Source organism: Balaenoptera ricei, chromosome 14 (assembly GCF_028023285.1).
Source record: "Balaenoptera ricei isolate mBalRic1 chromosome 14, mBalRic1.hap2, whole genome shotgun sequence".
Taxonomy (NCBI): domain Eukaryota; kingdom Metazoa; phylum Chordata; class Mammalia; order Artiodactyla; family Balaenopteridae; genus Balaenoptera; species Balaenoptera ricei.
The window spans coordinates 67,287,441-67,299,299 of record NC_082652.1 but is presented as its reverse complement, the minus strand read 5'-3'; the positions used below and the strand labels follow the sequence as shown (position 1 = coordinate 67,299,299).

The following is an 11,859-nucleotide window of genomic DNA, read 5'->3' as shown; positions in this document are numbered from 1 at the left end:
AAACACTGCTCTAGTATGACATTGAAAGGATATGCTGTACTATCTTTTGACTTATTGCCAAATGTAATATAAGTTTTTCTAAAGAATTTTCTCCACATAACCACTGGCTTTCAAATGTTTCCAACTGAGCACACATTAAGAAATACATTTTTGGTCAACTAATGTTTGACAAGGAAGCCAAGAATACTCAATGGGTAAAGGATAGTCTCTTCAATAAATAGTGTTGGGAAAACTGGATATTCCCATGCAAAAAAATTAAATTGGACCCTTATCTTACACCACTCACAAACACTAACTTGAAATGGATTAAGGACTTAAATGTAAGACCTGAAACCATAAAAGTCCCAGTAGAAAACCTAGGGAAAAAGCTCCTTAACGTTGGTCTTGGCAATGATGTATTTTTTTTCAATATAACACCAAAAGCACACATGACCAAAGCAAAAATGAACAGGTGGGATTATATCAAACTAAAGGCTTCTGCACAACAAAAGAAATGATTGATAAAAAGAAAAGGCAACCTATGGAATGTAAGAAAATACTTGCCATCTTTCTGATAAGGGGTTAATATACAAAATGTGTAAGGAACTCACACAATACAATAGCAAAAAACCAAACAATCCAATTTTAAAATGGTCAGAGGACTTGAATAGACGTTTTTCCAAAGAAGACATACAAATGACCAACAAGTACGTGGAAAGGTGCTCAACCTCATTAATCATAAGGGAAATGCAAATCAAAATCAGAATGGTATATCATCTCACACCTGTTGGAATGGTTATTATTAAAAATACAAGAGATAAGGATATGGAGAAAAGGGAACTGCACTCTCGGTGAAAACATAAACTAGTACAACCACTATGGAAAACGGTATGGAGGTTTTTTCAAAAAATTAAAAATAGAACTATCATACGGTATAGCAATTCCACTTCTGGATACATATCCATAGGAAATGAAACCACTATCCTGAAGAGGTATCTACACACCCATATTCATTGCAGCATTATTTACAGTAGCCAAGACATAGAAACAACCTGAGTCCAGATGATTATAGAAAACATCTTTAAAGTGCTGAAAGAAAACAAAATACTGTCAAGTTAAGAGTTCTATATCCAGTGAAAATATTCTCCAGAAATTAAGGTGACTTTGAAAGGGTGACTGCTAGGAGCTGGGAGGTCAAAGGAGGCTATGTAGTCTAGATGAGGGATAATGGGGCAGGGACTATAAGGAATGAGAGGACCTCTTTGGAGGTCACTTGACCCCTGAGTTACTCCCAGTGTTAGTTTTCTAGAATAGAGATCTTATCACACTACTGCCTACAAAATCCTGTGACCTAGAGCATTCAAATCCCTCAATTTGACATGTACATCACTCCCCAATCTCATCTCACTCTGTCTTAAAATTAGTTTTTTTTTCTCTTCTTCAAATATTTTTTTAACATCTTTATTGGAGTATAATTGCTTTACAATGGTGTGTTAGTTTCTGCTTTATAACAAAGTGAATCAGTTATACATATACATATGTTCCCATATCTCTTCCCTCTTGCGTCTCCCTCCCTCCCACCCTCCCTATCCCACCCCTCTAGGTGGTCACAAAGCACCGAGCTGATCTCCCTGTGCTATGCGGCTGCTTCCCACTAGCTATCTATTATACGTTTGGTAGTGTATATATGTCCATTCCACTCTCTCTCACTTTGTCACAGCTTACCCTTCCCCTCCCCCCTCCCCATATCCTCAAGTCCATTCTCTAGTAGGTCTGTGTCTTTATTCCCGTCTTGCCCCTCGGTTCTTCATTACCTTTTTTTTTTTTTCCTTAGATTCCATATATATGTGTTAGCATACTGTATTTGTTTTTCTCTTTCTGACTTACTTCACTCTGTATGACAGACTCTAGGTCCATCCACCTCACTACAAATAACTCAATTTTGTTTCTTTTTATGGCTGAGTAATATTCCATTGTATATATTTGCCACATCTTCTTTATCCATTCATCTGTTGATGGACACTTAGGTTGCTTCCATGTCCTGGCTATTGTAAATAGAGCTGCAATGAACATTTTGGTACATGACTGATTTTGAATTATGGTTTTCTCAGGGTATATGCCCAGTAGTGGGATTGCTGGGTCGTATGGTAAAATCAGTTTTTTTTTTTTTTTTTTTTTTTTTTTTTTTGGTAAAATCAGTTTTAATTAAAGCTACCACTTTAGAAAGAAAACACAAAGGCAGCAGCATGTGTTTTTTCCTTTAAGAGAGGAACCCATTTTTTCTCACTGAAATTCTCCAGCTAGATTTGTTGGGCTACAGCAGGGTCTCTCTATCTCAGCACTGTTGACATTCGGGGCCAGATAGTTCTTTGTTGTGGGGGGCTAACCTGAGCATCGCAGGATGTCTAGCAGGTCCCTCGCCTCTACCCACTAGATACCAGCAGCACCCCCAAATTGTGACAACCAAAAATATCACCAGACATTGCCAAATGCTGATTGTCCCCTGGAGGGCAAAATTGCCCCAGGTTAGACCTATCTCTTTTTCTCAAGAAGAAAAAAAACCCCACTGCCATGTTTATTAAATTTAACATTTCTCCTCATCTAAAGAGAAAGATGTCAAAGAAAACCTAGGGCATATACATAAGCATGCACTTCACCACCACCACTCCCCAACCCAGATAACCTAAAAGAAAGAATAAGGGCAAAGTTCTCTTCAACAATGTATCTTTGCTTTTGGAAGATGTTTCCACATCCCATTCCACATCCTCTTTCTCCTGTGGCCACTTGGGCCTTCAGAATAGCAGTTTTTCACCGGCTGGCCCCGAGCCTTGGTTTTTCTTTTTCATGCTTTTTAACGTGGGTGCGTTTTTCAGCAAATCTGGCAAGATCAGAAAGCAGATCTTCCTGCCACGGATGTACACTCCAGGTGAGCCGCCCATCACCTACGTAGGGGACTGAGATCTTGCCCATCGGGCAGTTCCTGTTGTCCTCCGCCTCGTGAACTTCCCACGATACACGTCGCCGGGTTTGTCTCACATTCACAATGTGGTCCTCAGCCTCGTGTAGGACTTGAACACGCACAGCAATAGACATCTCTGAGGAAGAGTGTGCTGCTCCTGCCTCCCTTTCTTTTGCGACTCCAGGGACAGGTGTGCGAACGACCCGCCCGCGCTGCCAGAACCATTTCAAAAAATGTGTCCATTAATTGCTTCCTATACTATTCATACCTACAGACAAAAGAAGAACTCCCCTCTTTCTAAGGAAATTTTTATTTTCCTCTCCTTGTATAAAACATTTGTTAAATTTCTTATCCTTGAGTTTTAAAACATTGTTTCAATAATCACCAAAGTAGCAAAATTGCGTCCGGTGTCCACGTTATCGATGCTTCCAAGTTGTTTCATTTGACGTGTATGAAACAGAGCCAAAGCTTACCTCTTGTTTCTCAAGAGATATTATTTCTTTTTTTTTAAGGCATATTATTTCTAAAATGTTTAAAAACACAGTCCAACTTCAGTTGGAGAAAACGAGTTATTCCACTTGTTCTTTCTCTTAGAGCAAGGATGTTTTATAGGGTGAATTCTGAGTGTTTTTTATTCATAAACTTTTTTGTTTTATTGATTATGCTCTTCAAGTTGTGTGTGAATCCATCAATGCCTATCCCTTTCTCTTCACTAGCCTCTTCCCATACAAACACCTTGGAATTCTGTATTCACAGCCTCACTTATGTCAAACCACCTTCCACAGAGCTTCTCTAGGCATGCAAGAATGAGGGAGAGTTTTCAAGAATGACAAGAAAGATACCTGCCTAACTGCAAACCCTCTGACAGTCAACTATAACTCATCTCTGAATATATATTGTTAAAACTCCATTTTTTATGTCACCTAAAAAGAATGTATCCTGTCATTCTTTAAAAACTGTCACCTCTGTCAGTGGATAGAGAAAAAGTTTTAATCATACAGACATTCTGTGTTGGTATAAATCTCTCTCTGCCAACAGTTGTTGAAACATAGGAATAGAGAGCTTTTACTGGATCTTATCCAAAAATAGAATGAAGTCTGGTTTTTACCCTTCACTGTTATGTGTCATTTTCTAATTTACCCTAAATGGTATCAGAATTTGTGCCCTGTCTTCCTAACTTTATCTCTGAACAGTCCTCCTGCTGCCATTCCTGCAGCCACATTCAGAGGCACACAGGCCAGGATTGGAATCTTGCCCCATCACTTACTGCTCTGTGATTTTAGGAAAGGTATTGGACCTGTTCAAGCCTTGTATCCTCATCTGTAAAATGGGAACAGTAATACCTTCTCATAGTGAAATGAGACCTTGTGTGGGAAAGACAGCCCTAGTCAAGTTTCCCTGATTAAGAGATTGTTAATTTTTGTTGTTGCTGTTGTTGGTTTGTTTCTAAGAGAATGAATAATCAACAAAGAAAGTAACCTACCTGTATTAGTTTTAAAAATGAAGGGAGAGGATTTTTCTGGAAGAATAGTCGGGTAACCTTTGTCATTAGCCAATGAAACATTGGTTCAGAAACAAGGTTCAGAAAGGGTAGATACCAGTGCAGCTTTCAGGACCTCAGCAGCTGTTCCTTTCACTCAAAAATGTCCTGCCATTAACATGACTCATCTTCAAACTTCTTTAGCGCACACGTCACTCAGGACAAATTTTCGAGAAAAAGAACCTGATTGCTTCACCCTGGCTAACATATGGGTTTTTCTTAGTCCCCTCTCCTCCAAATCCAATCAGCTGTGGCTAGGAAGGAGGTTGCCATGTCTCAGGTTTGCAGGGCCTCTGAGGAGAGCAAGGCTGACACGCACCCCAAAATGTAAGTGGTTCTAGTGCTTGGAAATGCACATAATGAGTGCTTAATGGGTCTTAGCAATTGTTGTCATTGTTGAGAGTGTACCCTGTCATTTTCAGGCTCCATACATTTGATTACATCATTTTTTTTAACCACTGAAATGTTATTCCTCCTCTATTTGAATGAAAATGAAATCATTCATTTTTTTCATTCATCCAGAAAATATTTATTTCATGCTTAATATGAGTCAAATGGTGTTCTTGGCAGTGGGGATACAGTGGAGGACAAAGTCCCTGCCGTCCTGGAACTTATATTCCAGTGGGGGCGGGGACTCTGGGAAGAATTGTACCCATAAACCATGAATTAATATAATTTGAGGTAGTGAGAAGTGCCACAGTTTGAGGGAATAAGTAATGACAGTGGAGGAAGAATAAAGGCTAAACGTGGGAGATAAAACAGGGCCTGTGGACTGCGGTAAGGAGTTTAATTTTTATTTTTAGAGTGCTGTAAACCTGTTGAAAGATTTTGAATAGGGGGTGGTGAGATCAGATTTATATTTATAAAAAATCATTCTGGATGTTACATGGAGAATGATTGTAGTGGAACAAGATAGAAAGCAAGATAGAAAGACAGGGGGCTACTGTGGTCATCCAGGACAAGGGTGGCAGTAGCAGTGAAGTAAAGAATGATCAGATTTAGGATGCATTTTGGGTTTTGTTTCACTATGAAATATTTCAAGCATACAAATATAGAGGATAATAGATTGGTATACCTACCTTCCAATTCTATCATATCTTAACATTGTGTCATATTTGCTTCAGATCTTTTTTTTAAGAAAGAAAACTTTACAAATACAGTAGAATCCCCCAGAATAGCCTACAGATCCTATTCCCTTCTTCTCAGAGGTACCCACTGTCCTGGTTGTGATACTCATCATTCACATGTATGTTTTCTATCACATATGTACATATCCATAAATATACAGCATTGTTTTTCCTTTTTGCAAAATTTACATGAAAGGTATATAACTTTTTCCAACTTGATTGTTTCATTTGGCATTGTTTTGGGGATTTGTCCATATTCTTATATGAAGCTCTGGCTCTATTCATTGTTTTCTTCCTGTATACATAGCATTCTTTAGCAGGAACACACCACAATGCATATATCTACCCTATCCTTGATGGACAAGTTGTTTTTAACTTTTCATTGTTACAAACAGTGATGGAATAAATATCCTTGTACATATCTCCTGGTGCACATGTGCCTGTATAAGAGTTTCTCTAGGTTAGTACTTCCTAACTTCAGGTCATGCACACAAAGAAAACAATAAAATTTCTGTGGCATGTTAATAAACTGGAGGGGATTTAAGAATATCTATATGGAGCTTGGTGAAAAAGCTCATTATTTTTTTCATATAAGAAAGAGTGGAATACTAAAGTATTAAGGAAAATATAAAATATTAAATTTGCATAAAACTTCCAAATGAAAAATTTCAGAAGTTTTAGTGAAAAGCTTGAGAGCACTTCTATGGGCAGGTTTAATGTTTGAATTGTCTGTACTTCTTGATCAAGACATTTTAATGACAATGTCTTCAAGTTCTTATTGACAAGATACTTTGCATTTTTACAATCATTCAAAAGTTGAAATTATATTTTAAAAATCAAGTAACCAGTCCTTTTCTATCATTGACAAATATAATTTTGAAATTTTTTGATAAATAAAATAGGTTTTAGATTCTAGTTGTGGAGATAGCACAGTTCCTTTCTATATACCCCAGTTTCCTTGATTATTAACATTTTTTTTAAATTTAATTTTTATTTTACATTGGAGTATAGTTGATTTACAACGTTGTGTTAGTTTCAGGTATACTGCAAAGTGATTCAGTTATACATATACATATATCCATTCTTTTTCAGATTCTTTTCCCATATAGGTTGTTACAGAATACTGAGTAGAGTTTCCTGTGCTATGCAGTAGTTAACATCTTGTATTAATATGGTATATATGTCACAACTAATGAACAAATATTGAGACATTATTAGTAACTACAATTCATATTTTATTCAGATTTCCTTAGTTTTTGCCTAGCATCCTTCTTCTATACCAGGATCTAGCCAGGATACCATATCATATTTAGTTGTTGTGTCTCCTCAGGCTCTTCTTTGCTGTGATGATTTCTCTGACTTTCTTTGTTTTTAATGACCTTGACACTTTTAAGGAATACTGGTCACGTGGTTTGTAGAATGCTCCTTGATTGGGATTTCTTTGATACTTTTTCCCATGATTAAACTGGGGTTGTGTGTTTTTTGAGAGGAAGATCACAGAGGTAAAGTGCCATTCTCATCACATCATATCAAGGGTACATACTATCATCATGGCTTATTATATCTCATCAGAACCTGAGAGATGATAAAACACTGTTTCAAGACAATCTTTGTCATAGAGAGCAAATGAAAATAGACTTGTAGCAGCTTCCAATCCTTTAAAATTTGTTGAAATTCGAAAACAAAAAAAAAACAAACGACCTGATGTAAAAATGAGTAAAGGACTGAATAGACATTTCTCCAAATAAGTTATTCTGAAGGCCAATAAGCACATGAAAAGATGTTCAACATCACTAACCATTAGGGAAATGCAAATCAAAACCACAAGGAGATATCATCTGATACCTATTATGATGGCTACTACTAAAAACCAGAAAATAACAAGTGTTGATGAGGATGTGGAGAAGTTGGAACCCTTGCACACTGCTGGTGGGAATGTAAAATGGCACAGCTGCTTTGGAAAACAGTATGGCAGTTCCTCAAAAAATAAAAATAGAATTACCATATGATCCAATAATTCCGCTTCTGGGTATATACCCAAAAGAATTGAAAGCAGGATCTAGGAGAGATATTTGTTCACATTAGTCACAATAATCAAAAGGTGGAAGCAACCTGCTATTGACTGAATGTCTGTGTCCCTCAAAAACCCATATGTTGATGCTTCAATCCCCAATGCGATGATATTTGGAGGTGGGGCCTCTGGGCAGTAATTAGATTTAGCTGAGGTCATGAGGGTGGAGGCCCTAGGATTGGCTTAATGCCCTTATAAGAAGATCAAGAAACCAGAGCTCTCTCTCCCTATCATGTAAGGATATAGTAAGAAGGTGGTCATCTGTAAACCAGGAAGTGGATCCTCATCAGACACTAAAGGCTGGCACCTTGATCTTAGATTTCTCAGCCTCCAGAACTGTGAGAAATGTTAGCTATTTAAGTCACACATTCTGTGGTATTTTGTTTTAGTACCCCAGCCTGATTAAGACACAACCTAACTGTCCATGGACAGATAAATGGATAAACAAAATATGGTATATACATACAATGGAATATTATTCAGCCTTAAAAAGGAAGAACATTTTTTGTCATATGCTACATCATGGATGAACTTTGAAGACATCATGCTAAGGGAAATAAGCCAGTCACAAAAAGACACATAATGTATAATTCCATTTATATCAGGTACCTAGAGTAAAGTCATGAAGAAAGCAGAATGGTGATTGCCAGGGTCCAGTGGGAAGAAAAGAATAGGGAGTTATTGTTTAATGAGTATGGAGTTTCAGTTTTGCAAGATGAAAAGAATTCAGGAGATGGAAGGTGGTGATGGCTGTACAGTAACATGACTATACTTAATGGCACTGTATCGTACACTTAAAAGTGGTTAAGTTGGTAAACTTTATGTTGTGTATATTTTATCACAATTTTTAAAATTGTTGAGGCTTACTCTATTATGCTCAATTTTGGTAAATATTCCATATGTACTTAAAATAATGCATTTTCTGCACATTATTTGTAATCACTGGGTCAAATTTGTTAATTATGCTGTTCCAAAAATCTGTATCTTTAATGATTTTCTGTTTGCTTTTTGTATCAATTACTGAGATAGGTATGGTAAAATGCTTCACTGTACTTGTGGATTTTCTCACCGTAGTTCTGTAAGATGCATTAAGTGCATGTCATTAGGTGCATACAGATTTAAAATTGCTATATTTTACTGGTGAACTTAACTCACTCAGAAAAGTCCCAAGTATGGTATCCCCATCAGGTCTATAAATGTAGACCATTTATAGTTCCTCCTGGTCCAGAGGCAATTTATTAATCAGAGGTCATTTTTATCATAAACCTCTATCATGTTTCCAGGTGAACAGAGCTAGAAAATTAACTGAAGGTCAAGTTCTTATGTAGAAAGGAAAAGGTTTTGTTAACCCTTTACCTACAGTGATTTTTTTATCAGTCTGAAAAATCTCAAACTTTATCTCGTCACATATTGCTACTGCCTCATTTTGGTTTTTTGTTCTTTGAGGACTCCAATTAAACATTTGTTAGACTTTTCCAGCATTATCTTCTGTCTCAAATCTATGTCTCTAATATTTTCTTATGCATTTTCCATCTTTTTGTTTCCCTGAGCTTCATTCTAAATAGTCTTCTAACATGTTCTGGTTATTAATTCTCTCTTAAACCATGTGTAAGATACATATATACCTATAAAGTTATCCGTTGAGTTCTTAAACATCTCAATTCTAGAGTCTCTATTAGATTATTTTTTCAAGGTTTGTTTATTTACTTATTTGTGTAAGCTTGCTTTTATTGCAGTCTTTTTCTGATTTTTGATTATGTTTGGTCATTTAATTTGTAAAATTTTATGTAGGTTAATTTGAGGTTTGGGCTAATGATATCTTCATCTGGAGAGAATTTTTGTTTGATTCTGCCCAGTGTCTGTGGAGTACCACTCTAGGATCTGTTTATTCAGTATTCAAGGAGTGAGATTTCCTGATTGCTATTAAAACCTGAACGCAATTTGTGGAAGTGCTGATTTATTTCTGGTTTATCTTTACCCTATGGGATCTTGTATTAAATATGGAGGGTGTTTATTGGACTTTGCTTCTTCTGTGGCACTAGATTTAGATTTATGTCTCTCTTGCCCAGCAAACCTGCAAAAGTCATAGCTCAGTTTATAGATTTTACTTTTGGATTGTCAAATGTCTCAGGATAAATGTTCAGTTTAACTGCCTCGAATACTGCCTTCGAAGATTTTGACTGGTTAACTCCTTACATTTGGCACTTGCTTCTGATTTTCTAAATCCAGATTTTTTGGTTGTTCTTAGTTGTTGACTTGTATCAAATTACCAATTTCTTTAACATATATGCTAGTGTGAAACCATCCTTGCCTTACTGGCATAAAATCTGCTTGTAAGTTAGATAGGAAAATTAATTTTTGTCTGGTTTTGGCATCGAGGCTATAATAGCATTTTAAAATAAGTTTCCCTCGTTTTAAAATTCTCTCTACAGTATTAGAAATCAGATCATTGGTTATTTCTGGTGGGAGGTTTGACTGGGAAGGGGCAGGAGGGAATTTTCTGGGGTGATGAAAATGTTCTGTATCTTGATAAGCATTTTTCAAAACTAATTGAAGAGTTTACTTAAGATAGGAGGATTTACCTATATGTTATTTATACCTTAATAAAAATTGTTCAAATACTAATTACTGTTGAATCTAGTTGGAATGTATACAGATATTCATTGTGTTATGCTTTCAGCTTTTGTTTGTGTTTAAAAATTCCAGACTAAAAAATTGGGAATATAAAAGATAAATTCATTGTTCATATTCTTTGATACTGTATAGTTTCAGTAAAGGTTAAGGTAAAGTGTAAAGGAGCAAAGAAATGTGATTAAAATAGATGTGTGCTTGGCAAAAGAAGAAAGGTGGCTTGAAACTATCTGGGAGGCTTGAACACGGATATAGGGAAGGAGGAAGAAATCAGTGGAAAGGAAAAGAGAGATGTTGAGATCAAGAGGATTGATGGGTTCAGAGACAGGCAGAGAAAGGATTAACAGGACAGGTGCTTAGGAAGTAAATTCAGTATTTCACGCATGGTGCTTCTTATGGGTTGTAAGCTCCTTGGTGGAAGGGCTGTATTGTATTCTATTCATCTTTATTCCCCTGAAGATCCTAGCTCACATTGGCCTTCACTTAATGTCTGTTGAACAATGTTAAACTCTACTGAGGTGGAAATCAAGGTCTAAGGAGAATAAGCCAAGATCAAGAATAAGCCAAGCTAAAGTTAATGGTGGAAAGCCAGAATTAGAACCTACTCTAGATACTGTTCATTCTTTTACTCATTAAACCAATAAGAGGCCCACAGTTTTCCAGGCATTTGTCAGTCATTATAGTCTAGCGGGTTTAAAAACATTTTTAAGAAAAAAAGTTAAACGATAATTATTTATATAATAATCACACAAAGACCTACGTAATTACCATGGAAAAATATCAGGAAGGAAATATTCAGATCCTATGAGCAGTCAGAGAGGGATCTGAATTAAAATGGCATGTGGGTTTAGGGAAGGTCTTTCTGAAGAAGTGATACTTAAACTGAGAGCTGAAGGATGAACAGGAGTTAGGCGAAGAGGTGTAGTGGTAAACTATTCTTGGCCCAGGGATCAACATTAGGTGTCTTAAATGGATTCCATCCACCTCTTCAAGGAAATTTAAACCCTGGATTTGGTCCAGCGAATTTTTTGACCAGCTTAACTCAGCATCTTCTCATCCTTTGTCAGCAAGTCAGGAGTGCCGTGAAACTTCCTTCCATCTTCTCTTCCTCTGACATTTCATCTTTCCCAGCTATCTTATTTCCCTGACCCCTCGACTTTCTATCAGGGCCCTTCTGGGCGCTCTCCTATTTCACTTCTCCAACTCCCCCCCCCCCCCCCCAACCCTTTCAACTCTGCAGTCCTTGACATTCAGTCGCCCTTCAAAGTCAGAAAGAGCCAGCCAGGTTAGTACTCTGAGGATATTAGCAACCCAAAGAGGTCTCACCAACCTTGCCCCATTAGATCAGAACAATAGCTTATCCAACACCCATATTTAGGTTGTTCCGCCACAACTACTCCGGGGGATGCCTTTATTTGTGGGTGCTCCCTCCGTCCACAGCCACCGTCGGGAAGGGCACTGTAAATGTTCCCGTCACGAGTCCCGGCCATCTCTTCTTCCTCTCCGTCCCTCCCCCAGCCCAGGCCCTCCTCCAGTCCCGCGGGTAACGCTG

General features: G+C 37.3%; 1 pseudogene; it reads right to left on the bottom strand.

The window, feature by feature from the left end:
* Positions 1-2,595: 2,595 nt before the first annotated feature.
* On the bottom strand, positions 2,596-3,072 carry LOC132347359 (small nuclear ribonucleoprotein Sm D3-like; annotated as a pseudogene).
* Positions 3,073-11,859: the final 8,787 nt, after the last annotated feature.